General features: G+C 42.4%; 1 protein-coding gene across 1 annotated transcript in view; it reads left to right on the plus strand.

Annotated features, from left to right (window-relative positions):
• TENM3 (teneurin transmembrane protein 3) overlaps positions 1-15,154 on the plus strand; it is a 1,613,133-nt gene that overhangs the window by 49,177 nt on the left and 1,548,802 nt on the right. Inside the window, exon 2 of the mRNA XM_063920671.1 lies at positions 1,605-1,668. The gene's annotated coding sequence lies outside the window, so the exon portion shown is untranslated. The remainder of the gene's footprint in view (positions 1-1,604; positions 1,669-15,154) is intronic.

The raw sequence follows: 15,154 nt of genomic DNA on the forward strand, positions 1-15,154 counted from the left end.
TCAATATTAGTAAGTATATGCTGTATGCATCTATGTTAACTAAGAAGAAGAAAAAAATCAAAGGTACAGTAAATAGGGGCTCCTATTATGTGGTAAAATGACATGGCCATTTACCATTTTCAAAAGAGCAAGAGTGTCAGCCATCTGAAAGCTAGTTTAACAGGTTATGTATTCATCCTACTAACCCATCAACTAGTTAGTTAGTTAGTTAGTTAGTTAGTTAGTTAGTTAGTTACTTAAGAGTGCCCTGTTCTTGAAGCTGAATAGTGATGATTTTGCTCTAATACTCTAATAATGTACTTGTGTAGATAGACATTTAGACAAAGGATAAAGTAAATTATTTGTTTGGGAATGTGTCTTGGTTTTACATTGTTATTCAGTATGTTATTTTTTTATGCCACTTTTGTGCAGTTTGGTAAAATAAAGTTTTGATTATCTGTTTATTAATGCATTTATGCTACAGACACTTTAATCTTTCTCTTTTCTCCACTGTACTACGGTGGTTTCAGTGTGATTATTAAAACATTTTTACGCTTCCTGTGGTGCTCTGTAAAAGCAAAAACAAACTGGTTAGTTATTTTGTAGCTGTTATTTTAAAATTGCTTTCTATGGGACCTACTGTAATTAAATTATTTGCCTATTCAGTCTACTCTGTATCTTATTGCCTTCTGTGCCATGTGCTGCAAATGGCAAATACTTTCCGTAATAAACAAATATATTACAGTAGATAACACAAAATATTATCTCAGCTTTGCGCATTTAGACAACAGTGAAAATGTCATTTGTACATGAAAGCTACAGCTCAAGTATACAGGGACATAAATATAGTGTAATGTGTGTATAAATGATGCATTAGTGAAGGCATACAGTAGTTTTTCATTTATTTCTATATATAAAAGTTTCCACAAAACAGTTTCTACTTTCTCACCCCGGAATGCTGCAGCTGCTACCACTGTAGTTTTTCTTCTTCAGTGTCATCGGCTGGTCACTATTCAAAGACAACAGGCAGCTGCATTGTCACTAATTGCAAGTGTTGTCTCTGACCTCAGATTGCTTGGGCCAGACTAATCGATGGAAAGGTGCAAGAGAAATCACCCAGGGAGAACTAGATGCTACAGTATAAAAGTTCTAGATGTGGAAGTCTACATATACAGTACCACTACCCACAGCGCAATTCCAAATCAATAACACCAACAGCAAACACTAACTGACATTTCATCATTACAACAATGATTACAGGGCTAGATAGATAGATAGATAGATAGATAGATAGATAGATAGATAGATAGATAGATAGATAGATAGATAGATAGATAGATAGATAGAAATGTGTGAATCTCTCTCTCTCACTTTAAATATGTATATATTTATATATACTGTACACTGTATGTAGATGTATATATATGTATATTGCAAAAAGCCAGGTTGTAGCTTTCATGTTAAATGAGCATGCAGACTTATTGAAATGGGTAAATGTTTAAATTGGCCTTGGGATGATTTTACTAGATGATAATATTATAAATATTATTTTTATTATTATTATTATTATTATTATTATTATTATTATTATTATTATTAATATTACCCTTTACATATTATTCTAGACTTCAATGACATTTAAAAGAAGCGCAGCCGAATGCCTACATGTGATGTTCTTGTGTACCTGAGGTGAGCTATGTTTTTGGATGCTGTAATAATTATAAGACTCTGAAATGCTAATATCAGGTTGTTGTTGTTCTTTTGTTGTTTGTTTTTTAAGCAGCCAGCATACAGTATAAAGCAATATAGCCTTAGTAACTAAACATATACAGTATAAAGCAATATAGCCTTAGTAACTAAACATATAGCCTTAACAAACACATTTCTGTTCTTATATCAACAAATCTAGAAAATACCCCAGTTTATCTTGGTAGCCTCTTATGTAACACACCTCTGTCATGATAATATTCAATATTTATTTTTATCTAGTATGATGCTTAGTATCAAGAATGACAGCTCTGCAATAACCTGCACAACATTCATTACTTTATACTATTATGTAGCAATGCTTAGGAAAAATAAAGCACTGCATACTGTATCTGTGCTTTCAGTACCACCTAAACTAGGAAGTAGCAACAAACTTGTAATATAGCAGTATACAGTATCAGACAAATCACAGATCAATAACCATATATTATGTTGTCAACCAGACATGATACTACATGTTGAAAAAAAAGAAAAAGAAAAAAAAATGATGCATGGTAGTAAATGAAAGTAAAACAAAATATAAATAACAAAAAATGATATGGCAAAATATTTAAGCTAAAATATGCAAATAAACGGATACACTGTGAAGTATATCAAGAGGGTTTCTGGTTTGACTATTTTTAAGTATACTTCTATTATTTATGTACTGTTCCACACTATATGATAACGCTATTTCAAACGTGCAACTTTATTTAATTACAGTGGTTTGTTTTAGGTTTGGTATAAAACATTCTCAATTATATGCAGTAGAAAGTATTGATTTGTGAATTGTTGCACATGAAAGTATATTTTATTCCTACAGTGTGGTGCACATAGTGTATAGTAAACTGTATTGAATGTGATAAGGTTTTGCATTGTGCCTTTAATCCATCAGTAGATAGCATTATTAATATCTCTGCTTGAGGAGCAATGTTCCCCAGCTGTGCCACCTTAATATTTTTTACATCTCCTTTCAAGAAACTTTTTGATCCTGTAGTCTTTAAATGCACAGTTCAGGACTACATAAACTCCTATCAGTATAGTATAGATTTAAATGAGTTAATTACAAATGGTGCTTGACAGCGCTTTCATAAAGTTAAGCAGATGGAAAAACTGAGTATTGTCTTATGTCACCCTGTGTACAAATGTACTATGAATATTTACGTTCACAGCACAACACAAGCTAATACAATCATGTGCGCCAACCACAGAAATGTATTTGCAGCAGGGAGCTCCCAGTACATTTATTGCTTTTGTCTGTCATGCAAAAATCTGTGTTCATTTGTAAATCTAAGACCTGGTTCTTCAAATACATCAATCTCTTCTGCGATAACACCCTGTGAATTCCTAAATTAGATAACTATGGGGGTATGTATGACAGCAAACATGGAGCAATTCTGGAGATGTCTATGATTTATTCAGGAAACTCATCTTTAGATTTCAGTGGAATGTGGCGCTTTAAGGGCTGGAAAAACATTGCCTATTATTACATATAGAGACCTTGTACTTTGACTTTGCTTTTAACGGGGAATTCAAAGCTTGTTCCCAAATCACCCTCTAGCATAGTGTACTATACTACTATTGTATTTTATTGTTGTATGTTACCAGTGCATTGTACTGAGCATAAACACATGTGAATGCTGCAAGAAGATATGACATTTACATAAAGCAAAGTGTGGTGAATGCATGTCAGAGAATATGGTCACATGGCCAATTGTACTCAATATATATATATATATATATATATACATTCATAGAAGAAAAGATGCACTCACAAGACTTCTTCTTAGTGAAAGATAAAGTTTTAATCCAACCTCACATCAATGATTACAGCATAAGCAGGGTCCCTGTCTATGCTGTCATCATTGATCAAACTTTATCTTTCTTTATCTTTTTTCCTTTTGATATATAAATGCCTTCATACTGCCATATTTCACTTACACTATCACTCCAATGGCATATAAAAAGAGGAAGGTGCTTGTACATTAGCTGTCTCTTTAATTATTGCCATAATTCATTCTAAACTATAGCAACCATGAAATTAACTTTCCCCAGAAATACAATGACAGTATTTTTTCTTACAATAATGACAGTTAATCAGAAAATTGCCACAGTGTACTGTAGATCTGCTCATGTTGGCTCTTTGGTTTGCAAAAAGTACCCCTCTCTTATTAAGTTACTGGTATTATTTTAATGCTGTTCTGTTCTTACCTTTCTGTGACCATTGATTGTATTTCCTTATTTTTGGGAGGCTTTTTTCCTTCTTGATTTAAACAAAGTGTTGATATTTGTATTTCTTTTTGTCATCCTGTCACATGGTCAAAAAGTGAGGATTGCTAGATTATTTTCAGCATGCTTGGGTAGAGTCTGGTACGTTGCTTAAAGTCCTCTGCAACTTTTAAGGGAGCTTTAACATTGCTAACAATGGGGCAGAGCTCATTGGACATTATTATAACTTTATGGCTGCCAAATGGTGTTTAAAACATTGCAAAGAGATGGACAGGTTTTGTGGAGGTTTCTATCTCTATACTCAGACCGTGACTAGTTAATAAAAAAAAAGTACCTCTTTTTCTAATATGTTTGACTTGTACTTAAGCCTGTGTATGGGACTTGTGTCGGGGGAGAAATGGACAAAAACAAAAGCAATATTTTTTTATTTGTGAAAATGAACTTCGTATTATGTGAAAATGTAACCTGGAAAATAACTATCACTAGAATAGTGGGGGAAAGAAATTCACTTAAAATAAATATTATTGATCACTTACATAAAATGATATCACATTACATAAAATGATATCATAGGGGATGTAATTGTTAGATTTAATCTGTCAGGTAACAATGAAATCCAATTGCTTTGTTAAATTAATTCAGAAATAAACAAAGAAAGATGGTGGTACGGCTTAATATTACTTAATGCCATTCTAGCAACATTGTATTCTTCACTCCCGTGAGTCTTGTAGATGGTAAGCCACACTGCTACATGAATGGGCAATAAAATTAAAAGATTTATTATGGGTTTGAATCACTGCAAGGAAACACCTGTGTTGTATTGTAGTCAAATCCATTCAGACAACTCTGTAGATACTTCATGGCGGTAATCATTTGTTCTCTGTGGTAACGTACTGTAGCCTATTTATAGACTGAAGTAGTATTACATTCATAGTTGTTATCTTTTCAGACGATATATCAATGATGGAATTTAACGCAGCAAATAAATCAACTTTTTAAAGAAGGCATTAAATAGGTTCTCCACCTAAATTAATATTCCCCATCTCCTCCAAATATTTAAGCCTAATCCGTAGAGGTAAACAGAGTTTTATTTGTAGAGTAAATTGTATGATTTAGAACCAATCCTATACTATACTTTGAATGCCCCATTTCAACGAGGAGCTTTGGAAGGCACTGGCCAGCATACTGTATTTAAAAGAGATGGAGTTAAATTATGTACAGCCCCTTTAAGTTGTAAATGGCTTTCTGTTTGCGGATAAACTGTATCATAGATATATGACTTTTGGAAGTATATTAGTTTATTAGTTTATAAGGAACAAACCGCAGTTTATTATTATGCAGAACAGCCAAAGATTAATTTTTCCACAACTCCTACCCCTTCAAGGAAATAAACACAGTAATTTTAATATCCAGGAACTATTTAATTATTCATAGCATTATACTGTGATAAATCATTGACATACACAACAACCCAGAAATGTATTGCCCCTAAATTCTAAATAGCTTTCAGCGATGACAAACTTAAACAGAGATATTACTACATTATCAAAAAAGTAGCATCCACCGTCTGACGCTCAGTACAGTAGTTATAATTCAGTAGAATTACACCAGCAGGCATCTTCCGTCTATTGTAGCTGCGCTGGATACTGGTCAATACAGTTCATTCTTTGATATCATCGGGGCATTAATGAAAATAGATGCACAGGAAAAAGGTTTGTTTATCTATGGTGGTTCACATTGTAAAACCATACTGGCACCAAACATAAAGTTGTTTGTATATTTCAGCGTAAAATAAGGTTTGGACATTTTACACTGTGAGGGCTTTTCCCCATTTTTTTCATTTGTCTTAATATTCCTCCTCCTGGCCTTGTAGCTGCCAACTCAGCTTCTATATGCTGTAGTTTAGTTTATATAACTGCTACAATGTATTCTAAGCTGCACCAATGTGATCCTCTATTGTATGCTAGTAGTTTGCAGCTCTTGGCTCAAGACGTCACTGCCCCCTTGGCTTCAGTATTGGCTTGTGGGGTTCCTGAAACAGCAGCCTGCAGTCTGCAGATCTGCCCGAGAGTCATATTGTGTATCTTTAGAACACACCAGGAGCTCAGGTTCTCGGTCCTGATAGCAGTCCGCTCTCTCACTTTGTGATATAAAACTTTCCTAGTGGGTGGAGCTGCCCAAGGCACATTATCATCCTGCTACTGTTCTAAACTATTGACACCAAAATGCTGTTCACTGTCAACCCCATTCATTTCGGAAAGCAGCAAAATAACTCAACTATACATGTTCTGACACAGTAACTATATAATGCAACACAGTTATCAAGTCAGGGAAGAGGTGGAATTCCAGGAAAAGGGGCTATCTCTGCTTTGTACATCCTAGTATTTTTCATTCAGATTGCCCCACACATTTTAAATACTTAAAATAGCTCTTAGATGAAGAAATTGAGAAGTTCCTTCTTGTGCGCGCACTTGGGAGTGCACACACAAATATTTAGCTGTTACCTATGCGCCTTGATTCAACGATACATTAATATGGGCACACAGAACTTAATAGATGGGCGCAACTCATTTGATGCTCAGTAACATGACTTGCTTCTGCACTTTGATAGATCCACATAAGATTATTAGAATCTCTGAGAATAACTCATTGGCCGTTGTAGGTTTGAGTTGCTGTTATATACGGGCATATATCTCTTAGGATCATGTATGTGCTGACATAACCAATCAATGTTGTTTGTCCTCCAACTAACTTTCTCATTTTACCTTTGTTTTTGCCTACAGTAGCTTCTCCTGACATTGATTTTGCCTGTTTATTTTCCTCTGTTTGTTAATACTCTTACCCTAATTAATAGATACTAATTGGTAGATACTCAGTACAGGTGTTATGGAACTATGGGGTACAGTATCAGTGAGCATATCTAGCTGTAAGTGGCAGTTTAGGGGGAAGAGCAGGTCTAGCCTATACCGAGGGCTGCATTTATCATCCACTGATAACCCCTATTTCTCACATTTTCCATGAGAAAAGGGGTTATCCGAGGTTTGTGCAATTTATCAAGTGGGTTTCTGCATTCATGTAAGGAGCAGTTTCAGTCCTTCTTTGCTATCCGCATGGAGTTGCAAAAAGGTTGCAAAACCATGCGAACTCTTTTTGCACTGCAGATTTAAATTTTTGCACTGTAAATTAAATTAATTTTGTGGTGAAATGGGCACAATTGCACATAAAAAAAACATGTTTCACATCTGAATTTGTTTGCTATTTGCAAGTGAAAATCAGCCTGTAGGACAGGTTCAACTAACCTCTAGATTGGCCCACCAGTCTTCAGGTTGCATGTTACAGCCAGAAGCAGAGGAAATACGGACACAAAAAAAGAAGGGTGGTAGGTTGTGAGTAGGAAATCTTACAGATGATTTATACCATAATGGTACATTTGTGTGAATGTTACTCATTGTATGCCCAATATAATTCAGTAACAATGATTGCAAACACAAGGCTGTTTAATTGTCTACTTTTAATAAAGCTGTGGACAGACTGAAGGATTTTTTTAATCTCATTTTTTAATACTCTACGCAATATAGATATATTGTTTAGAAATCGTTATATTAAGTGAATTAAATTTTAATTTTAATAGACATAAACAAACATGAATAAAAACAAACCATAATTGCTGTATACAGTAAGTTATACACAGCCGACAGGTTAATATGCTCATCATTCCTGTATACAATGGTGTTCTTAAACAAGGCATCATTTTTGTATGTAAGTATAATGCGAGCCTTACTATTGCACTCTAAACTTGTAAAATATTGACATTTGAACTCGCTGTTATGATGGATACAAAAACATTTCTCTAACGTCCTAGTGGATGCTGGGGACTCCGTCAGGACCATGGGGATATAGCGGCTCCGCAGGAGACAGGGCACAAAAGTAAAAGCTTTAGGATCAGGTGGTGTGCACTGGCTCCTCCCCCTATGACCCTCCTCCAAGCCTCAGTTAGATTTTTGTGCCCGGCCGAGAAGGGTGCAATCTAGGTGGCTCTCCTAAAGAGCTGCTTAGAGTAAAAGTTTGTTAGGTTTTTTATTTTCAGTGAGTCCTGCTGGCAACAGGCTCACTGCATCGAGGGACTTAGGGGAGAGAAGTGAACTCACCTGCGTGCAGGATGGATTGGCTTCTTAGGCTACTGGACACCATTAGCTCCAGAGGGAGTCGGAACACAGGTCTCACCCTGGGGTTCGTCACGGAGCCGCGCCGCCGACCCCCTTGCAGATGCCGAAAAATGAAGAGGTCCAGAAACCGGTGGCAGAAGACTTTTCAGTCTTCATAAGGTAGCGCACAGCACTGCAGCTGTGCGCCATTGTTGTCAGCACACTTCATAACAGCGGTCACTGAGGGTGCAGGGTGCTGGGGGGGGCGCCCTGGGCAGCAATGATAGTACCTTATTCTGGCTAAAAATACATCACATATAGCCCCTGGGGGCTATATGGATGTATTTAACCCCTGCCAGGTCTCAGAAAAACGAGAGAAGAAGCCCGCCGAAAAGGGGGCGGGGCCTATTCTCCTCAGCACACAGCGCCATTTTCCCTCACAGAAATGCTGGTGGGAAGGCTCCCAAGCTCTCCCCTGCACTGCACTACAGAAACAGGGTTAAAACAGAGAGGGGGGGCACTGATTTGGCGATATGACTACATATATTAAAATGCTATAAGGGAAAAGCACTTATATAAAGTTTGTCCCTGTATAATTATAGCGTTTTTGGTGTGTGCTGGCAAACTCTCCCTCTGTCTCCCCAAAGGGCTAGTGGGTCCTGTCCTCTATCAGAGCATTCCCTGTGTGTGTGCTGTGTGTCGGTACGTGTGTGTCGACATGTATGAGGACGATGTTGGGAGGCGGAGCAAATTGCCTGTAATGGTGATGTCACTCTCTAGGGAGTCGACACCGGAATAGATGGCTTATTTAAGGAATTACGTGATAATGTCAACACGCTGCAAGTCGGTTGACGACATGAGACGGCCGGCAAACATATTAGTATCTGTCCAGGCGTCTAAAACACCGTCAGGGACGTTATAATGCCCATTTTACCTCAGTCGGTCGACACAGACACAGACACGGACACTGACTCCAGTGTCGACGTTAAAAAAAACAAACGTATTTTTCTTTAGGGCCACACGTTACTTGTTAAGGGCAATGAAGGAGGTGTTACATATTTCAGATACTACAAGTACCACAAAAAAGGGTATTATGTGGGGTGTGGAAAAACTACCTATAGTTTTTCCTGAATCAGATAAATTAAATGAAGTGTGTGATGAGGCGCGGGGTTCCCCCGATAGAAAATTATTGGCGGTATACCCTTTCCCGCCAGAAGTTAGGGCGCGTTGGGAAACACCCCTTAGGGTGGATAAGGCGCTCACACGCTTATCAAAACAAGTGGCGGTACCGTCTCCAGATACGGCCGCCCTCAAGGAGCCAGCTGATAGGAGGCTGGAAAATATCCTAAAAAGTATATACACACATACTGGTGTTATACTGCGACCAGCGATCGCCTCAGCCTGGATGTGCAGCGCGGGGGTGGCTTGGTCGGATTCCCTGACTGAAAATATTGATACCCTTGACAGGGACAGTATTTAATTTACTATAGAGCATTTAAAGAATGCATTTCTATATATGCGAGATGCACAGAGGGATATTTGCACTCTGGCATCAAGAGTAAGTGCGATGTCCATATCTGCCAAAAGATGTTTAGGGACACGACAGTGGTCAGGTGATGCAGATTCCAAACGGCACAAAGATGTATTGCCGTATAAAGGGGAGGAGTTATTTGGGGTCGGTCCATCGGACCTGGTGGCCACGGCAACTGCAAGGAAATCCACCGTTTTTACCCTAAGTCACATCTATGCAGAAAAAGACACCGTCTTTTCAGCCTCAGTCCTTTCGTCCCCATAAGCATATCTGCCCAGGGATAGAGGAAAGGGAAGAAGACTGCAGCAGGCAGCCCATTCCCAGGAACAGAAGCCTTCCACCGCTTCTGCCAAGTTCTCAGCATGATGCTGGAGCCGTACAGGACCCCTGGATCCTACAAGTAGTATCCCAGGGGTCAGGGCCGGCGCTATCACTAGGCAGCTTTAGGCAGCTGCCTATGAGTGCCGGCCACTGGAGGGCGGCAGAACACACTGATGAGTAAATGCTGTCTCTACAAATCTGTCGCCCCCCACCTCCGTGATAGCGCCTCACATATTCACTTGAGGGCTCAGGCATGTTGCCTGCACCCTTACCACCCCCCCACCCCCAGGGCCAGGGCACTTTTATTTTCCCTTTGCAGCCACATGCTGCAGTGTGCTCATACAGAAGCCGACGCTCTGCTGAGTTTGCTTCCTGGTATGGACAGGAAAAGGAAGTCACTTGGTGCACATGTGACTGTGAGAGAGGAGAGGAGAGGAGCCTTCAGACGTGAGGAGCAGCAGCCCAGCAGGTCTATCAGAAAGCCATACCATACGGGGGAGCACAGACTCAGGTACATTCTGCTGCTAATGAGGGAAACTGGTAATTTTAGTGTGTGCAGGGGAGGGGGGGGGGGTTGTATATTAGTGTGTGCAGGGGAGGAGGGGTGGTATATTAGTGTGTGCAGGGGGGGTATATTAGTGTGTGCAGGGGAGGGGGTGGTATATTAGTGTGTGCAGGGGGGTATATTAGTGTGTGCAGGGGAGGGGGTGGTATATTAGTGTGTGCAGGGGTGGTATATTAGTGTGTGCAGGGGGGGTATATTAGTGTGTGCAGGGGAGGGGGTGGTATATTAGTGTGTGCTGGGGAGGGGGGTATATTAATGTGTGCAGGGGGGGTTGTATATTAGTGTGTGCAGGGTAGGGGGGGGTGGTATATTAATGTGTGCAGGTGAGGGGGGGGGTGGTATATTAATGTGTGCAGGGGGGGTTGTATATTAGTGTGTGCAGGGTAGGGGGGGTGGTATATTAATGTGTGCAGGTGAGGGGGGGGGGTGGTATATTAATGTGTTCAGGGGAGGGGGGGTGGTATATTAGTGTGTGCAGGGGGTATATTAGTGTGTGCAGGGGAGGGGGGGTGGTATATTAAAGTGTGCAGCGGAGGGGGGTATATTAAAGTGTGCAGCGGAGGGGGGTATATTAAAATGTGCAGCGGAGGGGGGTATATTAATGTGTGCAGCGGAGGGGGGTATATTAGTGTGTGCAGCGGAGGGGGGTGGTATATTAGTGTGTGCAGCGGAGGGGGGTGGTATATTAGTGTGTGCAGCGGAGGGGGGTGGTATATTAGTGTGTGCAGCGGAGGGGGGTATATTAATGTGTGCAGCGGAGGGGGGGTGGTATATTAGTGTGTGCAGCGGAGGGGGGGTGGTATATTAGTGTGTGCAGCGGAGGGGGGGGGGTGGTATATTAGTGTGTGCAGCGGAGGGGGGGTATATTAATGTGTGCAGGGAGGGGTGGTATATTAGTGTGTGCAGGGGAGGTGGGGTGGTATATTAGTGTGTGCAAGGGGGTATATTAATGTGTGCAGGGGAGGGGGGGGTGGTATATTAATGTGTGCAGGGGAGGGGGGTGGTATGGTGGTATATTAATGTATGCAGGGGAGGGGGTGGTGGTATATTAATGTGTGCAGGGGAGGGGGGGGACGGTATATTAAAAATTTGTATGGGGGAGTGGCATATTAATGTGTTTTTGTTTTTTAATTAATGCAGTTTCCCACTGCCTATCACCCACTGCCTCTCCCCGCCCGTCACCTCTCTCCTGAGACCCTCTCCCTATCACTCACTGACTCTTATACCGCTTTTAGACCAACAGCGCGGGTCGCAGCCGGGAGCCTGACACGGGTGCTACCCGGCTGCGCCCTGCGTCAGCTCCCTTTCCCACCTCACTCGCCAACCCGGCATATTGCCAGTGACGCGGCGGGGGTGGCACTTGGAGATCACATGATCTCCAAGCGCCGCCCGCACATTCACTGTACACTGCAAAGTTTGCCGAGTTGAACACGTGTTCAACCCTGCAAACCACCCGAGTTGGAATACCGGGTCACTCGACCCGCATTATTCCAACTCGAACCTTTTACACCAACCAGCAACACGGGTTATGCACCTTCAAGTGCAATAATCCGTGTTATATGCTGGCGGTGTAAAAGGGGTATTGCCCTCACTCCGTCACCTCTCTTCTATTACACTCTTCCTGTTGTTCACCATTTCCCCATCACCTCTCTCGCTTGTTACCCAGTGACTCTCACCCTTTCAATGTCACCCTCTGTTTTCACCCTCTGCTTGTCACCTTCCTCCACTCACTGGTCACTGCCTGTCCCTAGCTTCACTCTCTACCCTTCTCCCACTGCCTCTCCCTGCTGTTACCCTTTTCCCGTCCGCTCTCTCTCCTGTCACCCTCTCCCTGTCACCTACTGACTTTTCTGTCACCCACCGTCTCTAACACTCACCCGATCACCCTCTCTCTTTTCACATTTCTGTGGGGTCTATTCATGAAGCAGTGAAAAGTGTGGAGAAGTAAGTCAGTGAAGAAGTTGCCCATGGCAACCAATCAGCTTATATAATTGTATAGAAATACACTTTATAAATGTTACTTCAACACTGATTGGTTGCCATAGGCAACTTCTCCACTGTTTACACTGCATCATGAATAGACCGACATCCTCCCCCCCCCCCCACACACACACAGACACACACACACTCACCTTGCGATTTCAGTCTCAGGCGTGTTTTTGACTACCACCCCTACAGCGATTGCAGACTCCCTCCCGCATGTTGCCCGCTAGCCCCCACCCCCACAATTGCAGACTCCTGCATGTACGACATCCACCACGTACCATTATGTAAGCATGCGGGGGGGGGGGGGGAGCAGGCTAAAGTTTTGCCTAGGGTGTCAAGAAACCTTGCACCGGCCCTACCAGGGGTACAGATTGGAAAGTCGAGAAGTTTCCCCTCGCAGGTTCCTGAAGTCTGCTTTACCAACGTCTCCCTCCGACAGGGAGGCAGCATTGGAAACAATTCACAAGCTGTATTCCCAGCAGGTGATAATCAAAGTACCCCTCCTACAACAAGGAAAGGGGTATTATTCCACACTATATTGTGGTACTGAAACCAGAAGGCTCGGTGAGACCTATTCTAAATCTGAAATATTTGAACACTTACAAAGGTTCCAATCAAGATGGAGTCACTCAGAGCAGTGATAGCGAACCAGGAAGAAGGGGACTATATGGTGTCCCGGGACATCAGGGATGCTTACCTCCATGTCCCAATTTGCCCTTCTCACCAAGGGTATCTCAGGTTCGTGGTACAGAACTGTCACTATCAGTTTCAGACGCTGCCGTTTGGATTGTCCACGGCACTCCGGGTCTTTACCAAGGTAATGCCCGAAATGATGATTCTTCTTCGAAGAAAATGGACGACCTCCTGATAAGAGCAAGGCACAGAGAACAGTTGGAGGTCGGAGTAGCACTATCTCAAGTAGTTCTACGACAGCACGGGTGGATTCTAAATATTCCAAAACCGCAGTTGTTTCCGACGACACGTCTGCTGTTCCTAGGGATGATTCTGGACACAGTCCAGAAAAAGGTGTTTCTCCCGGAGGAGAAGGCCAGGGAGTTATCCGAGCTAGTCAGGAACCTCCTAAAACCAGGAAAAGTGTCAGTGCATCATTGCACAAGAGTCCTGGGAAAAATGGTGGCTTATTACGAAGCGATTCCATTCAACAGATTCCACGCAAGAACTTTTCAGTGGGTTCTGCTGGACAAATGGTCCGGATCGCATCTTCAGATGCATCAGCGGATAACCCTATCTCCAAGGACAAGGGTGTCTCTCCTGTGGTGGTTATAGAGTGCTCATCTTCTAGAGGGCCGCAGATTCGGCATTCAGGATTGGATGCTGGTGACCACGGAGGCCAGCCTGAGAGGCTGGGGAGCAGTCACACAGGGAAAAAATTTCCAGGGAGTGTGATCAAGTCTGGAGACTTTTCTCCACATAAATATACTGGAGCTAAGGGCAATTTATAATGCTCTAAGCTTAGCAAGACCTCTGCTTCAAGGTCAGCCGGTATTGATCCAGTGGGACAACATCACGGCAGTCGCCCACGTAAACAGACAGGGCGGCACAAGAAGCAGGAGGGCAATGGCAAAAACTGCAAGGATTTTTCGCTGGGCGGAAAATCATGTGATAGCACTGTCAGCAGTGTTCATTCCGGGAGTGGACAACTGGGAAGCAGACTTCCTCAGCAGGCACGACCTCCACCCGGGAGAGTGGGGACTTCATCGGGAAGTTTTCCACATGATTGTGAACCATTGGGAAAGACCAAAGGTGTACATGATGGCGTCCCGCCTGAACAAAAAACTGGACAGGTATTGCGCCAGGTCAAGAGACTTTCAGGCAATAGCTGTGGACGTTCTGGTAACACCGTGGGCGTACAAGTCAGTGTATGTGTTTCCTCCTCTGCTTCTCATACCCAAGGTATTGAGAATTATAAGACGTAGAGGAGTAAGAACTATACTCGTGTCTCCGGATTGGCCAAGAAGGACTTGGTACCCGGAACTTCAAGAGATACTCACAGAGGACTCATGACCTCTGCCGCTAAGAAGGGACTTGCTTCAGCACGTACCATGTCTGTTCCAAGACTTACCGCGGCTGCGTTTGACGGCATGGTGGTTGAACGCCGGATCCTAAGGAAAAAAGGCATTCCGGAAGAGGTCTTTCCTACCCTGGTCAAAGCCAGGAAAGACGTGACCGCACAACATTATCACCACATGTGGCGAAAATATGTTGCGTGGTGTGAGGCCAGGAAGGCTCCACGAAGAAATTTCAACTCGGTCGATTCCTGCATTTCCTGCAAACAGGAGTGTCTATGGGCCTCAGATTGGGGTCCATTAAGGTTCAAATTTCGGCCCTGTCGATTTTCTTCCAGAAAGAATTGGCTTCAGTTCCTGAAGTCCAGAAGTTTGTCAAGGGAGTACTGCATCTACAACCCCCTTTTGTGACTCCAGTGGCACTGTGGGATCTCAACGTAGTTCTGGGATTCCTCAAATCACATTGGTTTAAACCGCTCAAATCTGTGGATTTGAAATATCTCACATGGAAAGTGACCATGATGTTGGCCATGGCCTCGGCCAGGCGTGTGTCAGAATTGGCGGCTTTGTCTCACAAAAGCCCATATCTGATTGTCCATTCGGACAGGGCAGAGCTGCGGACTCG

This window comes from Pseudophryne corroboree, chromosome 1, assembly GCF_028390025.1.
Source record: "Pseudophryne corroboree isolate aPseCor3 chromosome 1, aPseCor3.hap2, whole genome shotgun sequence".
NCBI lineage: Eukaryota > Metazoa > Chordata > Amphibia > Anura > Myobatrachidae > Pseudophryne > Pseudophryne corroboree.